Source organism: Anomalospiza imberbis, chromosome 1, assembly GCF_031753505.1.
Source record: "Anomalospiza imberbis isolate Cuckoo-Finch-1a 21T00152 chromosome 1, ASM3175350v1, whole genome shotgun sequence".
NCBI lineage: Eukaryota > Metazoa > Chordata > Aves > Passeriformes > Viduidae > Anomalospiza > Anomalospiza imberbis.
Window position 1 is genome coordinate 34,948,877 of NC_089681.1, and position 6,944 is coordinate 34,955,820.

The 6,944-nt window shown below is 46.8% G+C and overlaps 1 long non-coding RNA gene and 1 other non-coding gene across 2 annotated transcripts; both read left to right on the forward strand.

Moving 5' to 3' along the window:
* Nucleotides 1–3,422: 3,422 nt before the first annotated feature.
* LOC137472471 (uncharacterized) lies at nt 3,423–4,343 on the forward strand. Its single transcript, XR_010998201.1, has 2 exons — nt 3,423–3,521; nt 4,188–4,343. It is a non-coding gene; the product is annotated as an uncharacterized lncRNA (long non-coding RNA).
* Nucleotides 4,344–6,434: 2,091 nt separating this feature from the next.
* Nucleotides 6,435–6,524, forward strand: TRNAY-GUA (transfer RNA tyrosine (anticodon GUA)). Its single transcript is given in 2 exon segments — nt 6,435–6,471; nt 6,489–6,524. It is a non-coding gene; the product is annotated as a tRNA-Tyr (tRNA).
* The last annotated feature ends 420 nt before the right edge of the window (nt 6,525–6,944 follow it).

Below are 6,944 nucleotides of genomic sequence, written 5' to 3' on the forward strand. Positions count from 1 at the left end.
GACCTTTCATGTACACCTGTACTGCCTGGAGAAGTGGAGCCAGGATGGAGGTATGCAGTCTTTTGTGTCTGTAAGCACCCTCTGATTTCTCTACTCTCCTCTTGCTGGAATTCTGCAGGGCATGGGAGCAACACTGCCTTGGATAAAGAGGCAAACTACTGTTATGCAAGCAGCAGGGGCCAGCACCTCTGGAAGTGCTGGTTGTGATCCTGGCAGATTTGTCTGTGTGGTTCCTATTTTTGTAATTAGTGTTTGGAGTCTTGTTGCTAGTTTGGAAAGCTGGCAATCAAAACACTGTTCTTTTTATAAAGTAGTTTTGATTTTTGGGTAGAAAGTCAAACAAGTGCTTTTCATCTGTCGCCAGGATACTCTTGAATTTAGGCTGAATCTAGGCTTGCCTGAATCTACATCAGGCAGTTGCCAGGACACTGTTACTGCTGCCTGCCTGTCAGTTGGCTCAGTCTGGCTCTGATAGCTTTAGTCCCTTTCTTTAAGAGTAATTGTTTACTTCTGGAGTTGATAAAAATCTAAGAATTAACTTCTCTTGCATTTCTAGTGATGACTCGGTAGGATGTAATTCTAAAACCATGGGGTGATGCTGGTACCTGATTAACAGGTGACTTGCGTATGTCCCCTTTGGTCTCCAAAGTTGTAAATATGTTGGTGAAATACTTGTTTTAAAATATTTGCATACTTGACCAGAACTAGTAAAATTATTTCTCTATAATTTCCAAAATAAACAAGTGGCATTTGAGAAATTAGAAAGGTTGTTAACTGAGATTAATATTATAATCTAATCTTGCAGTGGTATCATTACTAATTATTGTGAGAGTTGATAGCAAGAAGACAGGTAATGTCTGGGTGTAAACTTAGGAATGTTTTTCCCTCTCATTGATTCAAGGCTGTTCCACTTTCAGCCCCTAAAAAGTAATATTTGCCTGTACAGTACCTCATTTAAGTGAATGCTCATGCCATTAAAACTGTAGGGGATGTGGTTGCCAAATGAAATTTGTCTCTTTAAAGGAATGCTGTCAATCAGTCTAGCTGCCACTGTACTTTGCACAGCAGATGAGGTGAGGCTTAGAGCTTGGTTTCAAAGTGACAGCATCCATCTGAGCTGTGCAATGACACCTTTTCCTTGCACTCTGTGCAAGAGGATCCTAGTGTTGGTCTCTGGCAGGGCTATATCCCTGGAGCTGCTTTACTGGTCTTCTGAGCCTGGGAACTGTGGTTGTTTTTTTCAGTCCAAGGCTTGATTTCAAGGCCACCTCAAAATTCTTTCAATAGTTGTACAGCCTCCTTGATAAGCTGATATAGGCTGCTTTGGAAACATGCAAGACGTTTTGAGTGCATGATTGTCAGGAAGGTTAATGCCCCAGTATAAATTCTGAGCCCATTCAGATACACTAGATTATTTTGGTATTTTTGTGATATGGTAGCCTTTAAGCCTTTTGTTTCCACCCTCCCTACTCTAGCATGAATACTGTCAATACAATAAAGTAGAATTCATGAAATCACAAAGTACATGAAATTCTTCTGTGTCTGAACCCAGGCTAATTGAATTAGGCAAATGTAGCAGTACTTCTTCCCCTCTGCAAGAGGCTGTGTAAATAGGTTGAGTCAAAGTGCCCGGAACTTGCTAACTCTTCTGGATGAAGGGGCTGATCCTTTGAGACTTAATATTTTAGGAAAATGTTATGAGAAGCATTTAGAGAGAATTCCAACAAAATCACATCAGCCATGAGTAGAATATTGTCCTTCAGAATCTTTGATACCAAGTAGATGGAAAAAATAAAGGAATAAAACAAGACTAAGTATGACTGAAGGCACATAGCAAGTTGAAATTGCTCTGAACTGCAGCTTCCCTGAACTGGCTGTGACACAAGTGGAGTACAGATGACAAGCTGGAATCTTCAATACTGAGAAATAGAACAGATGCAGATAATAAGGTGCTGTCATAAGAAAAACTATTTTAATTTAAAAGAGTATCTGGTGCGTATCCTTGTGCTCTTCACTGGGAATTTCTCCAGACATGAGGAGGGAGCTCAACCCCACCAGGATGATGCAAGCAAGAAGACCTTGGCTGCTGAATGGTGGTGCTGTAACATAGAATCGAGACCAAGTCAAGCAGCTGGGTTGAAGATTTGATGGATACACGTGGTTTGATTGACATATTTGGTGTTTCAGCCAGTGCTGAGCTCTGAAGATTGCAGTCATTGGAGCAACTGGTGATAAAGCACTGAAAACTACTAAAAGGAAAGCACCTGGTAAAACACCTGTGAAGTCACCTACACTGAGCTTTTTCTTTATTTTACAATCATCAAGTGTTTCTTTTACTTTATAGGTCTTAGTTGTGTGACACTAGCAGCAATTGGTTGGGAAACTGTTTGCTGAGGAAATAAGCCTCTTGTTTTCCACAATTAAAAAACCTGATTCTTGAGCTTACTTTGTAAGAATTTTTCTAGATTCTTCTCTCATACTAAGAAATCAGTTTCCTGCCTCATTGGTTATTTGTGCTGAGAATCATCTTCACAAAGACTCTGAGTTCCTCTGTCGTAAGGTTTCCAAACATTTAGGATGGACTGATTATTCTTAAATTCAAGTCAGTGATGTTAAATCTTGTGCCTCCCAGGGAACATCCATGTACTGCTTTATTGTCCAGTGAAATGTTAAATTGGCTGCCTGAATTCACAATGAGATTCCAAAGCATAGGAGCAAAGAACTACAAACTTCTGCATGTGACTTCCAAGTTTTTCTATCATTTTCCTGTGACAATAGGCAGTGGGATCATGACTGGTATTTTTTTATTCACTAAAGGCTTTATCATGGAACTCTCACCAAACTGGAGCAGTAAAAGCAGTATACATATAGACTTAATATATGGCCTTATAGTGCGGTACCTTCATACCACTGCAGCTTGGTGACATTTTTTGAAGCATCAGTGTTTCATGGGAAGGAATCTGTTTCCCAACAGGAACAATCTGGTGTTAGTTAAGGTCATAAAGAATGCCTAATAGAAGTTTTATCCCTGCAGATCAGCAGGAAACTAAACAAGAAGGAATAAATAATGGAACACAAGTGGTAAGACCATCACTCTCTCTTCCAGGGCACTTTGCCCTCTGAGTTATCTGGGTAAGAGCAAGTGTCTCTGTCTTTGGAAATATGTTGCCCACTGCCATTAGTACTTGGGCAACCCTACAAAACCCAAGCAAGATCCAAATGACAGCAGCTGATTCAAGTGTTGTTTGGTTTTGATTTGTCAGGAAACCCAAATAACAGTTCTAAGGTAATGGGAAAGTGACAAAAATGCCACTGGAAGTATGTCCACTGTGACTCAAGGTCTATGAGCTATGATTTGCCTCTTCCTGACACCCTGAACTTGCAGCAATGTCTTTGCAACTGGTCATGTTCTTTGGGTCTAGGCTGGAACTGGGCTCTCCTTTGTCACAAAGGAGTCTTGGGAAGAGCAAACCAAGGCAGAAAGCAGTTCTTGCACAATGGGACTCAGATACTGCTAGCTGGTGAGTGTCCTATCAGAAGCCTTTGAAACTGGGTCTGGTGGCTTGTGAGCCATGACAGCTCAGGTGAGATGGGAGAGGATAGTCCATATCCTGCTACAGAGATATTGTCTGTTTGTGCCTTCTTTCTTATAGGGTCTATGAAGAGAGTTATAAGCCTTTGGCTTGGTTTTGTGAAGTTACTAGAAGCTAAGAAGAGATACAGAGAGAGGAATGCATCTCCATACTTTTTTTTTTTAGCATGTAGGAGCAAAAGAAATTCCAAATATTAGACCTTGTCACGCAGAACAGTAACAGGATAAGAGAAGAAAAAAGAAGTGAGGTGTGTATATGCTTACTGATGTACTCCAAGGAGAATGTTTACTGGATGTCATAACAAACTACATCTTTAGGCTAAGGAATCTTTTAACAACAGGACCATCAGCACTTATTATTTTAGCAATTTGCTTCAGCTAATGCTTTCAGGATGTATTTCCTGCAAATTAGGAACACACGTGTTACTATGGGAATATACAAAAAGGCACCTATTTAGACAATAATATTTTTATTTCAGGCTCCTTTCACTGTGAATTAAATATAAATGAGTGCTAAAAGATGCCATTTCATACTGTATAAGGCTGATGACACAAATCCTGTCTCAGGGTGGTTTTTATTACTTTTTCATTACAGCTTTTGTAGTTCAAAGACTCCTGTCAGAGCTTTGATGTGGGAAAACCTGCTGTGTTGTCATCTCTGGATACTAAAAGTGCATCACAGGGAATATAGATTGGCGCTGAATACCTATTAGCAAAGACTACAAATAAAATCCTCAAGGATTTAATTTTCTTTGTGAAAGATGCAACGATACTAGTTCTCCCTTGTAACAGTGGGTTTGCGGAGCGGGCGAAGGTGGGTTTTTGGTGGGGTTTTGGTGGGGTTTTGGTGGGGTTTTGGTGGGGTTTTGGTGGGGTTTTGCCCTCCCGTGCTTGGAGTTCCCGCGTGCCCGCGCAGGGGGCGCTGCGAGCCCGGCGTTCCTGCCCGCAGGCGCTGGGAACATCCACGGTGCTGGGGGGATGCACCGGGAACATCGGCAGTGCTGTGGGGATGTACAGACTCCACACACGGCTTAGTTTATTCAGATAACTTCTGTGTATTCCATCCGGGAGGACAACAGACTGCCCATGAGCCAGCGGTGTGCCCTGGTGCCCAAGAAGGCCAGTGGTACCCTGGGGTGCGTTAGGAAGAGCGTTGCCAGCAGGTGGAGGGAGGTGATCCTGCCCCTCTAGTGGTGAGGCCACATCTGGAGTGCTCTGTGCAGTTCTGGGCTCTTCAGGATGACAGAGACAAGGAGCTTCTGCAGCAGGTCCAGCGGAGGGCTGCAAAGATGTTTAAGGGAGTGAAGAACCTCTCTTAAAATACAATTTAAAGCATAACTGGAACAGCTCATGTAGTGACAGGACAAAGGAGAGTGGATTCAAACTAAAAGATAATAGGTTTAGATTGGATATTAGGAAAAAATGACCACCTTTTACTGAGGGTGGTAAGGCACTGGAACAGGTTGCCTGCAGAAGTTGTGGATGCCCCATCCCTGAAAGTGTTCCAGGCCAAGTTGGATGGGGCTTTGAGCAACCTGGTCCAGTGGAAGGTGTCCCTGGCCATTGCATGGAGTTTGGAACTAGATGATCTTTAAGGTCCCTTCCAACCCCAATCGTTCTATAGTTCCAGCTAAAGACTCATGTAAAGAAATACCTAGAACACACAGAGGTTCTGCTGGAATGTAGCTTTTACTTCACGATGGTGATAGCTTCAGGAGGTAATTTTGGTGGTGTTGGTGTTGGTTAGCAAATTTCCTTATGTAAACCATCAAAAACATATATTTATATATTGGAAAGAAGATGATGGATAAGAAACCATCTGTTGTTTTGATTTGTTTTGATCACTAAAGTAAAAATCACATTGCAATTAATAAAAAGTGATGGTTTGTCCCTGTGACAGATGTGAGCACTCCAGTGTCAAGTGAACACCATGACTTAGCACCTTTAATGCTGTCCCTACTCTTCTGGTTTTTTTTGACTGTGCAGCTGCCAGCACCTGTCTTTAAAGCAGGCGCTCCCACCTTGCTCTCCTAGGAGCTCTGTGGAGTCCACGTGTCCATCAGCACAGCCATCGAGGATGCGATGCCGTGTTTCTACCAGAAAGGAAGTTGTAGCCAGGTGGGGTTCCGCTTCCACCAGGCAACTAGTGACAGGATGACAGCACCTAGTCGTAAGCTGTGCCAGGGGAAGTTTAGGTTAGACATTAGGAATTTCTTCACGGAAAAGGTGACTAAACATTGAAATGGGCTGCCCTGAGAGGTGGTGTAGTCACCGCCCGTGGAGGTATTCAAGGAAGGACTGGATTTGGCACTCAGTGCCATGATGCAGTTGACGGTGGTGCTGTCATGCGTTGGTCTCGATGATCTGAGAAGTCTTTTCAAACCTGATTCTATTTGGGGGTGGCCTCTTCCCAACAGACCCGTGCCGTGGCTGGAGCAGGAGCCCTGTAAGAGCGCTGGCTGGCTGATGGACGAGACCCTCGCTTCCCGCTCCTCAAACACGCGAGAAACGGTAGGACATGGTTTAGGACATGGTTTTTCGGCAAGGGAGGGAAGCGGGAAGCGCTGCCCTTGTCCGCCGGGACAGCTCGTCCCGGCGCGGGAGCGTGAGAAGCCGAGAGCGCCGCGCCCCCTGCGCTGAGCGACCCGCCGGCAGCAGGGCCCAGGGCGCGGGAGGCGCCGCTGGGCGTTTGGGCCGCTCGCAGTTTCATGTGTCCGTCCCGAGCGCGTCTCCACGCTCCGGCTGCTCTCGGGGAGGGAATTCCAGCTCCGGTTACGACGCACATCACCAGTGGCAACCGGAAAAAGGATTTATGCCGAGGAGCGAAGCGAACAACCAGCTCCCTTCGATAGCTCAGCTGGTAGAGCGGAGGACTGTAGAGGCGCGGCCCGCGGGAATCCTTAGGTCGCTGGTTCGATTCCGGCTCGAAGGAGGCGCTCGGTTTTGCCGCGCGGGACCGGCCCCGCCGTTACGTTCTCCCTCTTTTGCCGTCGGGAGCCGCCGCCGTTGCCGCCGGCGCGGGGGCGGCTCGCGGGCGCTCGCGGCGGGGCGTTGCGGGGCCGCCCCGCTCCCCCCGCCCCGGCCCCGTCACATCGCCCGCCCGCCGGCGCGCGGCCCCGCCCCCTCCCGCCCGGCGCGCGGAGCCGCGTGCGGTCGGCGGCGGCCAATGGGGCGTCAGTCCGCCTGCGCAGATTCAAACGGCGGCTCGCGGGGGGGAGGCTGCGCGCGAGATTCGGGCGGCACCGGCCGAGCGCGCCGCGAGCGCCGGCGGCTGAGCCCGAGCGGCGGCGGCGGCGGCGGCCGGTGCGCGGAGGGGGCCGGGCGGGCACAGGGCAGGGCAGCGGAGCAGAGC